Below are 19,122 nucleotides of genomic sequence, written 5' to 3'. Positions count from 1 at the left end.
GGAAAGCAGTGAGTAGTTTACAACATTCATGTCGAATAACAATAACAAAAAAGGAAAGTCTACTCTTCTCTTGTCCTATAAGCAAAAATAGATGGTAGACATAAATGTATTATACAACTTATAAACTATAAAACTTCTAGAAGAATTCATAGGAAAACCATTTTGTGACCTTGAGTGAGGCAAGCTTTTTTATTTTTTAAATTAATTTATTTATTTTAATTGGAGGCTAATTACTTTACATTATTGTGGTGGTTTTGCCATACATTGACATGAATCAGCCTTGGGTGTACATGTGTCCCCCATCCTGAACTCCCCTCACACCTCCCTCCCCATCCCTCAGGGTCATCCCAGGGCACCAGCACTGAGCACCTTGTCTCATGCATTCATTGAACCTGGACTGGCGATCTGTTTCACGCTTGATAATATACATGTTTCAATGCTATTCTCTCAAATCATCCCACCCTCGCCCTCTCCCACAGAGTCCAAAAGACTGTTCTATACATCTCTGTCTCTTTTGCTGTCTCATATACAAGTTTATCATTACCATCTTTCTAAATTCCATATATATGCATTAATATCCTGTATTTGGTGTTTTTCTTTCTAACTTCACTCTGTATAATAGGCTCCAGTATCATCCACCTCATTAGAGCTGATTCAAATGCATTCTTTTTAATGGCTGAGTAATATTCCATTGTGTATATGTACCATAGCTTTCTTATCCTATCATCTGCTGATGGACATCTAGGTTGCTTCATGTCCTAGCTATTATAAACAGTGCTGTGATGAATATTGGGGTACATGTGTCTCTTTCAATTCTGGTTTCCTTGGTGTGTATGCCCAGGAATGGGATTGCTAGGTCATATGGCAGTCCTATTTCCAGTTTTTTAAGGAATCTCCACACTGTTATCCATAGTGGCTGTACTAGTTTGCATTCCCACCAACAGTGTAAGAGGGTTCCTTTTCTCCACACCCTCTCCAGCATTTATTGCTTGTAGACCTTTGGATAGCAGCCATCCTGATTGGTGTGTAATGATACCCCATTGTGGTTTTGATTTGCATTTCTCTGATAATGAGTGATGTTGAGCATCTTTTCATGTGTTTGTTAGCCATCTGTATGTCTTCTTTAGAGAAATGCCTGTTTAGTTCTTTGGCCCATTTTTTGATTGGGTCGTTTATTTTTCTGGAATTGAGCTGCAGGAGCTGCTTGTATATTTTTGAGATTAATTCTTTCTGAGTTGCTTCATTTGCTATTATATTCTCCCATTCTGAAGGCTGTCATTTCACCGGCAAGTTTTTTTTAGATAGAGCACCAAAAACATATTTTATTAAAAAAAAAAACCAACATCTGATCATTTAGACTTCAAAATGTTAAACTTCTCTTCAAAAGAGACTGTTAAAATGAAAATACAAGATACGGACTGGGAGAAAGTATTTGTTAAATGCACATCAATTAAAAGATTTGTATCCAGGATATGTAAAGAATTCTCTAAACTTAAAAACAAAAGATACAAGTGCCACCATATAGTTATTAAAAGGACCAAATCTGGAGCACTGAAAACCCCAAATTTTGGCAAGGATGTAGAACAATAGGAACTGTCATTTATTCTTGATGGGAATACAAAATGGTGCAGCCACTTTGGAAGACAGCTTGGCAGGTTCCTACAAAGCTTAACATACTCTTACTATACAATCCATCAGTCATATTGGTATTTACTCAGCAGAGTTAAAAACTTAAATCCACAGAAAAACCTGCACACAGATGTTTATAGCAGTTTTATTCATAGTTGCCAAAACTTGGAAGAAACCAAGAAGTACTTCAGTAAATGAATGAATAAATTAATTGTAATAATTCATATAAAGGAATACTATTCAGCACTAAAAGAAACAAACTACCAAATCATTAACAGACACGAAAGAAACATTATGCTTATAACTAAGTAAGAGATGAGATGGTTGGATGGCATCACCAACTCAATGGACATGGGTTTGGGTGGACTCTGGCAGTTGGTGATGTACAGGGAGGCCTGGCATGCTGCGGTTCCTGGGGTTGCAAAAACTAGGACACAACTGAGAGACTGAACTGAACTGAAGTAAAAGAAGACAATCTGGAAGAGCTTCATACTATATAATTCCAGCTATATGACATTCTAGAAAAGGCAACTCTGTTGAGAAACATCATTGTTTCTTGAGGGACGGTGAGGGTGTGTGTGTGTGTGAGTCACTCAGTCATGTCCGAGTCTTTTCGACTCCATGGACTGTATAGTCTGTTTGGTTCTTCTGCCCATGGAATTTCCGAGGTGTGAATACTGGAGTGGGTAGCCAATTCCTCCTCCTGGGGATCTTCCTAACTCAGGAGTCAAACCCAGGTCTCCCACATTACAGGCAGATTCTTTACCAGCTGAGCCACCAGGACAGCCCCTGGTGGAGGTACAACCAAAGCACTGAGTTTTAATGTCCATGAAAATCCTCCGTATGATCTTCTAGTTATGGCTGTATGTCACTATACATTGATCCAAACCCACAGAATGTACAGTACCAAGAATGACCCCTAAGGTAAATGCCAACTTTGGGTGGCTGTGCTGTGTCACTGGAGATTCATACTTGGTAACAAACTTATGTAACATTTTCATGAGTGATGGTAATAATGGGCAAGATGATTCATGTAGGGAGTACTTGAGGTTATATGGGAAATCTCTGTACTGTCCTCTTAATTTTGTTGTGAGCTTAACTCTGCTCTCTAATACACCGTGTTAAGTGAAAGTAGCTAGCCTCAAAAGGCTACATACTGTATGAGTCCGTCTTAGTGTCATTCTGGAAAACAAAACAAGAGGGTAGGAAAGTGGCTAGAGATGGGGAGAGGGGTTGGTCACAAACAGGCTCAAGTGAATTTGGGGAGATGATGGAAATGTTCTATGTCTTGATTGCAGTGGTAGTTGTGTGACTGTATGCATTTATCAAAACTCATAGAACTGTACTCTATGGTGACTTTTACTGTATATAAATTATACCTTTATTTTTTTTTTAATGTGAAAAACAAGCTAAAAACCCTAAAATGACCTCTGACCGAGTGTTAGCATGGTCACTGTTGCTGAAGACTTCTGGCTCCTTAGCTCTCTAAAAATAGGGTCACCAGCTAATCCCATGAATATTTGTGACTCCAGGTCACAATAGTTGTGCAATGGTTTGTCTCTTATCTTGTAGAGAGCTGCTGACTGATGATGAAAGACAAGACAGGGAGAACTTTCTTTTTTTCTTTCTTTCTCTTCTTGTTCTTCCTCCATTTTCTGCTTTCCACTAGCTCTTTTCCTTCACTTCTTTTCCCTATTTATCAGTCTGTGTGTAGCTGAAAGGGATCTGCTAGAGGCTATGGTGAGTGGGACAAATGGAAGCATTTGCTCTGGTCAAAAGTGTATTAGTAAATGATTAACAACCAGCTTTGTGAAGCACACATATTAACACACATGCAGATTTATTTTAAACTCTACTGATATAAAGGGTATAGAACACATAGTTTGCAAATCCTAATAAAATTTACATCATTCTTTAGTGTCAATTCCATATAACCAGTTGATTTCCATCAAATGTTTCACTGAGTTTTGCTGAACTTTGGTATCTGTAGGTTTCCCTAGTAGCTCACTTGGTAAAGAATCTGCCTGCAATGCAAGAGACCCTGGTTTGATTGCTGGGTCGGGAAGATCTGCTGGAGAAGGGATAGGTACCCAGTCCAGTATTCTGGCCTGGAGAATCCCATGGGGGAAATCCACGGGGCCGCAAAGAGCTGGACACGACTGAGCAACTTTCCCTTTCTTGTCTGTAGCCAACATGCCATTGTAAATAATAAACAAATGTGGTTTTGCAAGAATCTTGGCTGATATTTTCATTAACATTAATGATTGAGATGAAAGTGAAACAACAAGAGATATGTGTTGGATCCTGACTTAATCAGGTCATTAATCAGTGACCTGAGTGACTTGGATTCATTTGATGATAGTTTTTGAGTACTGGAGGAATAGTTCCTTGAACTTTGTGCTGGTCACAGTGCAACAGTTATAGACACAACATTTTAAGAATTTTATTCTACATTGTTAACATTTTCTCTGTCACTATACAATCAACAAAAATATGTGAGCCCAAATTTGGAGCTTTCTTCTGTTTCCATGATTTAAATACTCTCACCCTGAAGGATTCCAGACTACCAAGGTGAAAACACTGGATGAAGAGACGTCCTCCAGCACACCATTATACCCCATTTCTGCAATGTAGATGCAGTAGACAGAAACAGCATCAGGAACACAGACGCCAGCAAAATGTAAATGATTAAAAATGATGACTTGTATGTATTTATGGCCTTAGCTTTGAATAGAATTTATTTAACTGAAAGCGTACATCCTTTAATTTTTAATAATGACTTTGTTTTAGAGCTAGCTCACAAAACTCCTGAAATTTAACAATCAGTTCTCTGGCACTTCTTTGAGTTGGCTCCAGTTCATTAAGGATTCAAGTGCAAGGCCACGAGCCCCCCGCCACCCCCCTACCACACACACACAGATTCCACAGCAGCAGAGGCAGCGTGAAGGGAGAGCGCGTGCAGACATATGTTGCTTCTCTGAGCCCTGCTACCCTCAATGTGCTGCCAGGGCTGCTCCAGCCTTATGTGATATTTTCCTGAGCTACTCAGACTGATTGTCAGGGCTAAAATATCCATTGTCATAAGCTACACTTTATATGAAAAATGGATATGAATTTCAGTGGAATAATGGTTTGACATTCTTCATTAAATTTCATCCATTAAAATATTGTGTCCTTAATGAGAACTTGTTGTTGAAGGAAAATATTGTTATTCTGAAATTCCTCTTATTTTTAAAGCCAAATCTGAAAAGATTTTCATCAAAATGTGAACAGTTATCTTGGATGGTGAGATTTTATTTTTCCTTCTTGTAATTTTCTGTAGTTTACAAATTTTCTACAATAAATATGCAACACGATGGTAATATGTAAAAAGAACTGAGACAAATCTTTGTTCACTTGATATGCTAAAGTGCATTGATGTTATCCTTTTAAAGACCAAAACAATAAATCGCATTTTCAGTAAAAAGAATGCCCTGGGAAACAGACATTACTATGTTCAGTTTCATTTGAAAGCCAGATGTCCAGGAATTGGATATGGCTAATTATCAAATTCTACCCAGATGGAGTGTTTTCTTTTCTTTTTTTCTATCATCAGATGGAAAAGCAAGTATCTCTAGCTGCTTACTTTATTACATTTAATCACTTTAGTTGGAAAACTTTAAAGAATAGATGCAGCTTAGAAAAAGGGCAGTTTATTCTATCATGAATGAAAAGTTGAAATGGGTACAAGAAATAGAAGAAAAAGAATTAAAATGTGTAATTAGCTATGTGATAAAGAATTTTAAGCTTGTTCTTTGGCCAATTCCAGCAGTGTTAGAAATGAAATTGATCCCATCTCTTTGGGAGTTGGTCTTCCTGAATTAATCTATTGCTGTGTAACAAATTACTCTAAGACTTATCAGCTAAAAACAATAGCGATTATTTCACAACTTCTGTAGGTCAGGAAAATTATGACCAACCTAGATAGCATATTTAAAAGCAGAGACATTACTTTGCCAACAAAGGTCCGTCTAGTCAATGCTATGGTTATTCCAGTGGTCATGTACAGATGTGAGAGTTGGACAGTGAAGAAAGCTGAGCGCTGAAGAACTGATGCTTTTGAACTGTGGTGTTGGAGAAGACTCTTGAGAGTCCCTTGGACTGCAAGGAGATCCAACCAGTCCATCCTAAAGGAGATCAGTCCTGGATGTTCATTGGAAGGACTGATGCTGAAGCTGAAACTCCAGTACTTTAGCCACCTCATGCAAAGAGTTGGTTCATTGGAAAGGACCCTGATGCTGGGAGGGATTGGGGGCAGGAGGAGAAGGGGATGACAGAGGATGAGATGGCTGGATGGCATCACCAACTCGATGGACATAGGTTTGGGTAGACTCCGGGTGTTGGTGATGGACAGGGAGGCCTGGCATGCTGCGATTCATGTGGTTGCAAAGAGTTGGACATGACTGAGTGACCAAACTGAACTGAATGGAACTGATAGGTTGGGAAGTTGAGCATGGTTTATGAATTAGTTGGCTGCCTATGACTCAGGGGGCTTCCCTTGTGGCTCAGCTGGTGAAGAATCTGCCTGCAATGCAGGAGACCAGGTTCGATCCCTGGGTTGGGAAAATCCCCTGGAGAAGGAAAAGGCTACCCACTCCAGTATTCTGGCCTGGAAAATTCCATGGACTGTATAGTCTATAGGGTCCCAAATAGTCAGACACGACTGAACGACTTTACTTTCACTATTATTCAGGGTCTTTCTGTGAAGACCAGGGCTGTGGTAGCATCTGAAGGCTTGATGGGAGAAGATCCATTTCCAGGCTCACTCACATGATTGCTGGAGGGATTACATTCCCTGTGACCTGTTGCACTAAGAGCCTCAGTTCTTTGCTGGCTTTGGCCAGGAGCCTCCTCTGTTCTTCGCTATACAGACCCCTGCATAGAGCCTCTCGCAGCGTGGCAGCTGGCCTCCTTGGAGCAAACAAGCCAGAGAAACGTCTAAGGCACTTGCTTCCTACCTTTCAGGCTCATTGTCCTCCACCGCCAGGTGTCCAGCACCTCAAAACAAGCGAAAGGCCAAAACCATCGCTTCACACACTTCCCCAGCTCGGGGCTGTTTAAAGCTGGAGGGTGTGCCTGCTACTTGCTACTTCATCTTATCCAGAAGTGGAAGCGTCTGAAAATCACGGATAATTCTATCATAGTTCTCCGCTAGAAACAAAGTTAATGTCTCATACTTTTATTTTCATAAGCATAAGGTAATGTTTTAAAATTATTCTTATTGATTAAAGAAAAATTACTAGCACAAAAAGTCACATTTGTTAGAAATCAATGTTGAAATGAGACAGACTGGGGACATTAATAGAGCATTAATAAATGTTAAATTATTCTTTTGCTTGGCATTCAGGGCAATGAATCTCTGAGAAATGCTTGTTCCTCTTTGGTAAAGTGGTGAGAGAGCTATTGTGAAAATAAAGTTGACCAAGAACCAGTATGTATAAGTCAGGATGCCTTCTCAGGTAAATCAGTTTTAGAGAGAAAGTCATGAAATTTGGTGATCTGAGAATCAGTTTCTTAAAACCATGCCTTACATATACTATTATTTCCCACATGTGCCATGACATAAAAATGGTTGGGGAAAAAAAAATGGTTGGGAAACACTAGTGTTGACAGTGCTGCATCTCCCATTTCTTGTAACTATGACTAGCAAACCTGTATCTTTGCTAGACTTCTCCAGGAAGCACTAGCAACTACCTCTGCTGTGATCCTTCACCGCAGTCTTCCTGTCTTTCTGTTCTGGGCTGGAGTGTTTGCTCCACCTTGTTCTTCTCTCACTTCTTGTCTTACAGGTATCTGTCAACATCTCTCACAAACTGATGGAACACTCTCCCATTCTTAACATTCATGGATGTACTCCCTTTTATGAACACTTATTGGCCCCAGGCTTTATCTAGTTGCAGTGAGCAGGGGCTCCTCTTCACGATGGTTTCTCTCTTTGCAGAGCACAGGCTCTAGGGGTCACAGGCTTCAGTAGTTCTGGCACACAGGCTTAGTTGCTCCATACATGTGGGATCTTCCTGGACCAGGGATCGAACCTGTGTCCTCTGCATTGGCAGGCAGATTCTTAACTACTGGACCACCAAAGAAGTCTTCTCCCTTTCTTTTCCCAGGGAATTACAGTGACAAGTTCAATTTCTTCAATGGTTATAGGGCTACTCTATTTCATCTTGTTTGAGCTTTGGTAGTTTGTAGAATTGGTCTATTCTAAGTTGTTGAATTATAAGTTTATGGTATTCCCTTATTAAAGATTGCAGAAATTATAATGATAAGCCATTTCATTACTGATATTGATGATTTATGTCTTTTTATTTTCTATTTTGCAGTCTTGCTAGAAGTCTATTAACTAGTGTTTTATTGCATTTGTTTGTTTTATTTTGTTTTCTAATGTCATTGATTTCTGCTCTTTTTCCCTAACTTCTTGAGGTTATTGATATGAGACTTTCCTAATGTAATATGTCACATTTTTCTGAGCAATATTTAATGTGTAAATTACCTTCTTAGTACTACTTTAGCAACAACCCAGAAATTTTGATATGTTGTATTTTTGTTTTCATTCAGTTCTGTGGGTTTTTATTTTTTGTTTATTTTTAAAAATTTTCTTTCGGTCTTCTTTGACAAGGTATATGTGTGTGTGTGTGTGTGTGTGTGTGTGTGTGTGTGTGTGTGTGTGTGTGTGTGTGTTTCGGTGTGGTTTGTGGGATCTTAATTCCCCAACCAAGGATTGCACCTAGGCCCTTGGCAGTGAAAGTGGAGTCCTAACCAAGAGACTGCCAGGAAATTCAAACAAGGTATGATTTTAAAGTGTGGTGTTTAATTTCCAAGTATTTGGAAAATTTCCAGTTGCCTTTCATTGATTTTTAATTCAATTCCATAAGGGTCAGAGAACATACTTATGTCAATTCTTAAATGTGTTAACATTTGTTTTCTGACCTAGCATTTGGTCTATTATTGGTGCTTGAAGAAAAAACATGTGCATTCTGCTGTTGTGGGTAGAGTGTTCTATAAATGTCCTTTAGATCCTACTGTTTTATTGTACTGCTTAGGTCTTCTATATCTTTGCTCATTTTATGATTTTTAGTTCTATCAGTTGCTGAGAGAGGGATTTTGAAGTCCCCAGTTATAATTTCAGGGGTCCATGCCTTATGGGAGATGAATTTTTCTGTCCCTATTAAGAGAAAAAATATAAAATGTGAATACAAATTTAAGTATGAAAGTTAAGTATTTATTTAGAATGAGGAAAGAACCACAACAAATTACACATCTTGGAATGCTAACAGAAAATCAACAAACATCACAAAACCCAAGAAAGAACATAATAGGTTTATTATTTTACTACCTGATACAATTTCTATAATACTTTTTTCTTACACTTTTTGTCTAGATGCTCTTTTCTTTTCTTTGCATGTGACAGTTATTTTATCGTATTTGTATCAACTGAACAGATCATTCAGTTTTTCTTCAACTATGGTTGATCAAAAAATTTTTTATTGCTGATAGTTTTCATTTTTCCCCCCAGCTTGACAACTTGTAATTTTTTTTTAAGATTGTAGTCACATTTGGGGATGCTTCTATTAGGTTTCATTTATAGGAATTATAAAATTTGGAATAATTTCCCACAAATAGCTTCTGGCTCTATACATACTTCTGGTACAGATAACATAGGCTGTGTTCGTATTGCCACAGAACCTCTGGCCCTGCACCTTGGTGTTACAATCCTGGGAGAGCAGACAGTGGGCTGGAGGCAGATAGCTGGAAGCTATTCTTCTACAGCAATGGTTAACAATAAAATGCTACTTACATAAGTGACTGTGAATCATATAAATATCCTCCTACTCAATTCTAACAACTTGTATTTCAAACTAAACTTCCCTTTAACTGGAACCTCAAAATTACTCCAACCACTCTAATACTATCAGACACAAGGAGAACTGTGATAAAGGAGAACAATACAAACACATGAACATATTACTAAGGCACCTTCCAGGGCCTTGGAAAGGGCATGTGTAAATGGGGGGCTTTGAAGCTTAACCCTCATTAGTTTCATTGAAAATTAAGCCCTGCTGCTGACATTTTACTGGGATGCATAGAGAAGGATGTAAATACTTGTACTTAGTTGGCTATCTTGAAGCAGAAGTTTCTTGGATGTCCTTTATAACACTTTTTATTATGAAAATTTCCAATTATACACCAAAGCAGTGAGAATGGTATAACAGATATTCATGGTTTACATCAAGTTCTAAAATGATCAGATTTTGCTGATCTTGTTTACTTGGGTGTGTCCAGTTCCAGAAATTTTTAGGGGATAGATACAAAGAAGAATGAGTCACAGGCTCTGCCCTCATGTATGTATCTGATGAGGAAGATGTGGCATGAGTCCAGCAAACCCTGTCACTGCCCACGGGAGACCTCGGATCTGGGAAGGAGAGAACACCCTCAACCAGGAATGACCAGTAATGGATTTGAGGAGGAAATAAGCTACTTAGCAAACAAGTACCAAGCTGAAACAGAATTGAAATATCTGAAATACATATTCTGGTTTTCACTCTAGAATCTTCCTCTCAGCTTTGGAGAAAAAGTTCAATCTCTTTGCTACTTACCTAAATCTTTAATACTCAAATTTATTCAGATGTAGAACTTCCCTTTCACTTTCATCAAGAGGCTCTTAAGTTCTTCTTTGCTTTCTGCCATAAGGGTAGTGTCAACTGCATGTCTGATGTTATTGATATTTCTCCCAGCAATCTTGATTCCAGCTTGTGCTTCATCCAGCCCAGTGTTTCTCATGATGTACTGTGCATATAAGTTAAATAAGTGCAGTGACAATGTATAGCCTTGATGTATTCGTTTCACTATTTGGAATCAGTCTGTTGTTCCATGTCCAGTTCTAACTGTTGCTTCCTGACCTGCATACAGATTTCTCAACAGGCAGGTCAGGTGGTCTGGTATTCCGGTCTCTTTCAGAATTTTCCACAGTTTGTTGTGATCCACAGAGTGGAACACTTTGTCATAGTTAATAAAGCAGAAGTAGACAATTTTCTGGTATTCTCTTGCTTTTTCGATGATCCAGTGGATGTTGGCAATTTGATCTCTGGTTCCTCTGCCATTTCTAAAACCAGCTTGAACATCTGGAAGTTCACAGTTCACATATTGTTGAAGCCTGGCTTGGAGAATTTTGAGCAGTACTTTACTAACGTGTGAGATGAGTGCAATTGTGCAGTACTTTGAGCATTCTTTGGCATTGCCTTTCTTAGGGATTGGAATGAAAACTGACCTTTTCCAGTCCTGTGGCCAATGTTGAGTTTTCCAAATTTGCTGGCATATTGAGGGCAGCACTTTGACAGCATCATCTCTTAGGATTTGAAATAGCTCAACTGGAATTCCATCACCTCCACTAGCTTTGTTTGTAGTGATGCTTCCTAAGGCCCTCTTGACTTCACATTCCAGGATGTCTGGCTCTAGGTGAGTAAGCATACCATCCTGATTATCTGGGTTGTGAAAATCTTTTTTGTACAGTTCTTCTGTGTATTCTTTTTTTTTTCCTTCTGTGTATTCTTGCCACCTCTTCTTAATATCTTCTGCTTCTGTTAGGTCCATACAATTTTTCCTTTATTGTGCCCATCTTTGCAAGAAATGTTCCCTTGGTATCTCTGATTTTCTTGAACAGATTTCTCGTCTTTCCCATTCTTTTGTTTTCCTCTATTTCTTTGCACTGGTCACTGAAGAAGGCTTTCTTATCTCTCCTTGCTATTCTTTGGAACTCTGCATTCAAATGGGTATCTCTTTCTTCTTCTTCTTTGCCTTTAGCTTCTGTTCTAGTCACAGGTATTTGTAAGGCCTCCTTGGACAACCATTTTGCCTTTTTGCATTTCTTTTTCTTGGGAATGGTCTTGCTCCCTGCCTCCTGTACAATGTCATGAACCTGTGTCCATAGTTCTTCAGGCACTCTATTAGATCTAATGCCTAGAATCTATTTCTCACTTCCACTGTATAATCGTAAGAGATTTGATTTAGGTCACAGGAGTGGCTGCAAGGAGATACACCACGTCCAGGGTCAGAGAAACCCCCATAAGACAGTAGGCGCTGGAGCAGCTATGAGGAGATACCTCACGTCGAAGGGCAAAGGAGAAGCCCTAGCAAGACAGTAGGAGGGGCAAATTCACGTTTAGAATCAAACCCCGTTCCTGCCAGAGATGCTCAGAGGGCTCAAACAAACCTTGTGCACACCAGGATACCGGGATCCCACAGAGACTGAGCCAGAACTGTGTTTGGGCGTCTCCTGTGGAGGTACGGGTCGGCAGTGGTCTGCCGCAGGGACAGGGGCTCTGGGTGTGGGTGTGGTGTAAGCCCTCTTGGAGGAGGTCAGCATTGACCCCACCACAGAGCTGTCAGAACTCACACAGGACTGGGAAACAGACTCTTGGCGGGCAAAATAGAGCCTTGTGCACTAGAAACCAGGAGGAGGGAACAGTAACCCCACAGGAGACTCTCCTCTGGGTGTCCCGGAGTCTCTGACAGAGGCATGGGTTGGCGGTGGCCTGCTGCAGGGCTAGGGGCATGGACTGCAGCAGTGCATGCATGAGATTTTTTGAGGGAGGTCACCATTATCTTCATTACCTCCACCATAGTTTGGCCCCAGGTAAATAGCAGGGAGGGAACACAGCTCCACCCATCAACAGAAAATTGGATTAAAGATCTATTGAGCATGGCCCTGGCCATCAGAACAAGACCTAGCACCCTCTCAGTCAGTCTATCCCATCAGGAAGTGTTCATAAGCCTCTTATCCTTCTCCATCAGAGGGCAGAGACTGAAAACCACAATCACAGAAAACTAACTAATTTAATCACATGGACCACAGCCTTGTCTAACTCAATGAAACTATGAGCCATGCAGGACCATTCATGATGGAGAGTTCTGACAAAACGTGGTCCACTGGAGAAAGGAATGACAAACCATTTCCGTATTCCTGCCTCGAGAACCCCATGAACAGTGTGAAAAGGCAAAAAGATAGGACACTGAAAGATGTAGTCACTGAGTTGGTAGGTGCCCAATATGCTCCTGGAGATCAGTGGAGAAATAACTTCAGAAAGAATGAAGAGACGGAGCTAAAACAAAAACAACACCCTGTTATGGATGTGACTGGTGATGGAAGCAAGGTCCGATGCTGTAAAGAGCAATATTGCATAGGAACCTGGAATCTTAGGTCCATGAATCAAGGCAAATTGGAAGTAGTCAAACAGGAGATGGCAAAACTGAACATCGACATTTTAAGAATCAGCAAACTAAAATGGACTGGAATGGGTGAATTTAACTCAGATGCCCATGATATCTACTACTGTGGGCAGGAATCCCTTAGAAGAAACGTCATAGTCAACAAAAGCACCCGAAATGTTTGGGTGCAGTCTCAAAAATGACAGAATGATCTCTGTTCATTTCCAAGGCAAACCATTCAACATCACAGTAATCCAAGTCTATACCCCAACCAGGAATGCTGAAGAAGCTGAAGGTGAACGGCTCTATGAAGACCTACAAGACCTTCTAGAACTAACACCCAAAAAAGATGTCCATTTCATTATAGGGGACTGGAATGCAAAAGGAGCAAGTTACTCCAAGTTACACCTGGAGTAACAGGCAAATTTGGCCTTGGAGTACAGAATGAAGCAGGGCAAAGGTTAATAGAGATCTGCCAAGAGAAAGCACTGGTCATAGCAAACACCCTCTTCCAACAACACAAGAGGAGACTCTACACATGGACATCACCAGATAGTAAACACCGAAATCAGATTGATTATATTCTTGGCAACCAAACATGGAGAAGCTCTATACAGTTAGCAAAAACAAGACTGGGAGCTGACTGTGGCTCAGATCATGATCTCCTTATTGCCAAATTCAGACTTAAGTTGAAGGAAGTAGGGAAAATCATTAGACCATTCAGGTATGACCTAAATCAAATCGCTTATGACTATAGAGGGGAAGTGAGAAATAGATTTAAGGAGCTAGATCTGACAGACAGAGTGCCTCATGAACTATGGACGGAAGTTCATGACATTGTACAGAAGACAGGGATCAAGACCATCCCCAAGAAAAAGAAATGCAAAAAGGCAAAATAGCTGTCTGAGGAGGCCTTACAAATAGCTGAGAAAAGAAGAGAAGCCACAAGGAAACAAGAAAAGGAAAGATACACCAATTTGAATGCAGAGTTCCAAAGAATAGCAAAGAGAGATAAGGCAGTCTTCCTCAATGATCAGTGCACAGAAACAGAGGGAAACAATAGAATGGGAAAGACTAGAGATGACTTCAAGAAAATCAGAGATACCAAGGGAATATTTCTTGCAAAGATGGGCTCAATAAAGGACAGAAATGGTATGGACTTAACAGAAGCAGAAGATGTTAAGAAGAGGTGGCAAGAATACACAGAAGAATTGTACAAAAAAAGATCTTCACAACACAGATAACCACCTTGGTGTGCTCACTCACCTAGAGCCAGACATCCTGGAATGTGAAGTCAAGTGGGCCTTAGGAAGCATCACTATGAACAGAGCTAGTGGAGGTGATGGAATTCCAGCTGAGCTACTTCAAATCCTAAAAGATGATGCTGTCAAAGTGTTGCACTCAGTAGGCCAGCAAATTGAGTGGCCACAGGACTGAAGAAGGTCAGTTTTCATTCCAATCCTTAAGAAAGGCAATGCCAAAGAATGCTCAAAGTACTGCACAATTGCACTCATCTCACACACTAGTAAAGTACTGCTCAAAATTCTCCAAGCCAGGCTTCAACAATATGTGAACCATGAACTTCCAGATGTTCAAGCTGGTTTTAGAAACGGCAGAGGAACCAGAGATCAAATTGCCAACATCTGCTGGATCATCACAAAAGCAAGAGGGTTCCACAAAAACATCTATTTCTGCTCTACTGACTATGCCAAAGCCTCTGACAGTGTGGACCACAACAAACTGGAAAATTCTGAAAGAGACGGGAATGCCAGACCACTTGACTTGCCTGTTGAGAAACCTGTATGCAGGTCAGGAAGCAACAGTTAGAACTGGACATGGAACAACAGACTGGTTCCAAATAGGAATAGGAGTACGTCAAGGCTGTATCTTGTCACCCTCCTTATTTAACTTATATGCAGAGTACATCATGAGAAACCCTGGGCTGGATGAAGCATAAGCTGGAATCCAGATTCCTGGGAGAAATATCAATAACATCAGATATGCAGATGACACCCTCCTTGTGGCAGAAAGTGAAGAAGAACTAAAGAGCCTCTTGATGAAAGTGAAAGAGGAGAGTGAAAAATGTGGCTTAATGCTCAACACTCAGAAAACAAAGTTCATGGCATCTGGTCCCATCATTTCATGGCAAACAAATGGGGAAACAGTGGAATCAGTGGTAGACTATTTTTCTGGGCTCCAAAATCACTGCAGATGGTGACTACAGCCAAGAAATTAAAAGATTCTTACTCCTTGGATGAAAATTATGACCAAGCTAGACAGCATATTAAAAAACAGAGACATTACTTTGCCAGCAAAGGTCTGTCTAGTCAAGGCTATGGTTTTCCCAGTAGTCATGTATGGATGTGAGAGTTGGACTATAAAGAAAGTTTAGCACCAAAGAATTGATGCTTTGGAACTGTGATGTTGGAGAAGACTCTTGAGAGTCACTTGGACTGCAAGGAGATCCAACTAGTCCATCCTAAAGGAAATCAGTCCTGAATATTCATTGGAAGGGCTGATGTTGAAGCTCAAACTCCAATACTTTGGCCACCTGATGTGAAGAGCTGACTTATTTGAAAAGACCCTGGTGCTGGCAAAGGTTGAAGGCAGGAAGAGAAGGGGATAACAGAGTATGAGATGGTTGGATGACATCACCGACTCAGTGGACATGAGTTTGAGAAAACTGCAGGACTTGTTGATGGACAAGCATGCTGCAGTCCATGGGGTAGCAAAGATTCAGACATGACTGAGTAACTGAATTGAACTGAACTAAGTGCTTCCTTGGTGGCTCAGATGGTAAAGAATCCGCCTGTAATGCAAGAGACCTGGGTTTGATCCCTGGGTTGGGAAGATCCCTTGGAGGAGGGCATGGCAACCCACTCCAGTAATGCATCACTAGCTGCATTTCAGCGCCACAGGCTTAAATGATATTTTGGATGCAAGTGTACCTGTTAAGTCATCACTTAGCAGACATCTCAGACTCTTTTGTACGCCATGGGCTATTGCCCATCACGCTCCTTTACCCATGGGGTTTTTGCCAGAAAAAATACTGGAGTGGGCAGCCCATCCTCATCTCTTTCCTCTGCTTCAAGCAGTGACAGTTTCTTTCCTTTACTTCACGGCCTCACACACACACACACACACACACACACACACACAGACACGAAGAGAGAGTGGGGTGTATTAGACTTTAAGGCCGCTATAACAAATTGCCATGAACTGGGTAGCTTAAAACAATGGATATTTATTGTCTCACAGTTTTGGAGCCTCTACATCTGATATCAAGTTGTTGACACGACTGTGTTTCCCCTCAAATCTGTAGAGAAATCCTCAATTGCCTCTTCCTCAGTTTTGGTGGCTGGCCAGCAGTCTTTGTTGTTCCTTGGCTTGCAGGTGCACGACACCAATCTTTGCCTTTGCCAACAAACAGCCTTCTCCCCGTGTGTCTCTTCCTCCATTTGGCTGTCTTCTTATAAGGACCCTAGTTATTGGATTAGGGGTCCACCTACTCCAGTATGGCCTCATTTGAACTTAATTACATCGGCAATGACCCTATTCCCAAATAAGCTCATATTGTTCAGTATTTGAGGTTAGGAATTCAACATATCTTTTGAAGAGTGGGTGAATATTCAACCAACAACAGATGGTAACCATGAGGAGAGCATCCCACAGAAACCAAAGACATTGCCTTGATTCCAGAATTTATTCCAAGAAGGAGTCCTACTACAGTGGTGGTAGAAGATCGAAGAATCTTTTGAAGTATGTATTCCCACCTACTACGTGGTTTGCTTAGGGACTAACTGGGTTTGATCGACAGGTGTATGCCATCATGAGTTAATGATATTAAAAAATCTGAATGCCTTCATGTAAAGGCTGAATGGCCCTGGATACAGGATAGCGGCCCTATCCTTTCTCGTAGTTTCCCCGAGCTATCCCGTTTGGAGGGAAATGATGGTGTATAATTTTGATGAGCAAATGGGATAAGTGATTGATGTGAAGAGGCTGTCACTCTTTGCCAGAGAACTGTCTTTGATGTCTAAAGTATTACTTGGGACCTAGATGAAAGAGTCATAAAATAACAAGCCTAACCAAGGGGATGCAGCTAGCATTTAGGAAATGCACCCATTTTTCTGTACCTCCTCTTTTCCTTTGATCAAACGTGTACACATTATTAATAAAAAGAAATACAAATTTTAAAAAGACATGAAGAGGGAATGGTAAAATGAACCCTGCCATAGTCCAAAAGAAAAAAAAAATCACAGCAATTTCACATCAGGCCCTTTGTTGAGATCCTATACAAGAACAGCAGTATGATTGGGATTCTTAAATGGCAGTGGCTGAAATGTCTAATAAAAGCCTGCTAATGACACAGAATCAAATCACCAAACAAACCCATCTCAAAATCCAGTTTCTCTCGAAGGGAAGGGCATCAACTTTATGGTTGGCACTGTCTCTTAATGTAGGACCTTAGGCAAGTTACTTAATCTCTCTCAAGTTTGCTATGTATGAAACTAAGGATAACTACCTAGCAAGGCTGTAGTGACAATTAAGCCAAACGCAGGACACATGTAACAGGTGCTTCACTAAATCGAAGCCTTCCACCTCCCAGCCCTGCAATTATGCAAAATACAATCTTTGCACACTACCCGTCACCTACTCTTCATCTCATTCTCTTCCTCTCTCTCTCTCTCTGCCAAAGTTCTTATTTATAGTCTAGCAGAGGGTATATAAACAGGAGATGACTTGCATTTATTTTTAAAAACCAGTGTAAAACAATGTAGTATACCACTGACTACTTAAGTGCTGACAAACTCGACATTCCTAAAAACAGCAAACACATATTGAGTGATCATTCATGCCAGGCATGGTGCTAGGCAAGAAGTATTCACTAGTAAGAGAAACAAATTCCCTCCCTGGTGGAGTTCAGTTTAGTGAACTGAATGGTGAAGAAGCAATGAATATATAATTGAAAAATATGTTCAGTGCCCATAAAGAAATGATCAGGTGCAATGATGGAGACTAATGAAATGGCAGGTGGGATACTTAGTTTAGGAAGGATGGCCTTTCTGAGGTGACATTTAAACTGAAACCTGAAAGATGAGAAGCTAGATGTGTAAAGAACAAGAGCAAGTGTCTTCAAGACAGTGGAATCAGCATGTCCAGCGAGGCAGTCAGGAGATAAAAGTGTTTGAGGAGGAGTTCTGGCAGTGTCAGCAAGATGGAGGGTCTGCCATGAGGTAAAAATCCAGTTCTTACCATGGCCTCAATGTCCCACCTAAACTGCCTCTGACACCACCCCGCCCCCCCACATATCCTCCCCAGGTGTCCACATCACCTAGTCTTTCTGTCCTTTATGTGCTGGTCTCACTCCCACCTCAAGAATGAGAGGTTTGCTGCATTTGCTGTTCTTCTGTCTAGAATGCTCTGCCTGGATGACTCTCATAGCTTCTGGCCCCAGTGGTCAATCAGGCCTCAGATCAAGTGTCATCTCTGGAGAGAGATCGCTAATTACCACCCCTCACCCAACATTAACTTTTGGTGTTTTTTTCCTCTTCCCATCCCTCACCACTATCAAACGTTATTTCGCTGATTGTTTGAAGTTTGTTTTTTTGTTTGTTTGTTTTATACTCTCCCCTAAAATAAAAGTCTCATGAGTTTATTTTCCTTATTGCTATAACCTAGAAGCATATCTAGAATATAAATGAAACTCAAATATTACTTGTTGAATTTACAATGAATGAAATAAAGCTCAAAGAGGTAAGGCGAGGTATTAGAAAAAAACTAACCAAATTGTGTGAGAGTAAGGACTTCCTGGAAGAGGTATGTTTTCAGTTATTAAAATCAAAGGGGCAAGAGAGCGAAGGTGGTGTGCAGGTAACAAACAAGAATTGTGGAAATCACTCGTTCATCCCCGTCCTTTTTCACTAGATTAGGAACACCTTTAGCACTGGACGGAGAAGGCGATGGCACCCCACTCCAATACTCTCATCTGGAAAATCCCATGGACGGAGGAACCTGGCAGGCTGCATTCCACGGGGTTGGTAAGAGTCGGACATGACTGAGCGAGTTCACTTTCAGTTTCATGCATTGGAGAAGGAAATGGCAACCCACTCCAGTGTTCTTTCGTGGAGTATCCCAGGGACCGGGGAGCCTGGTGACCTGCCATCTATGGGGTGGTACAGAGTCGGACACATCTGAAGCGATTTAGCAGCAGTGGCAGTTAGCGCTGAATCCGCGTTTTACTAATCT

The sequence above is a fragment of the Muntiacus reevesi genome, chromosome 3 (genome assembly GCF_963930625.1).
Source record: "Muntiacus reevesi chromosome 3, mMunRee1.1, whole genome shotgun sequence".
Lineage (NCBI taxonomy): Eukaryota > Metazoa > Chordata > Mammalia > Artiodactyla > Cervidae > Muntiacus > Muntiacus reevesi.
The sequence above is the reverse complement of the archived record's forward strand: the minus strand, read 5'-3'. Positions refer to the sequence as shown.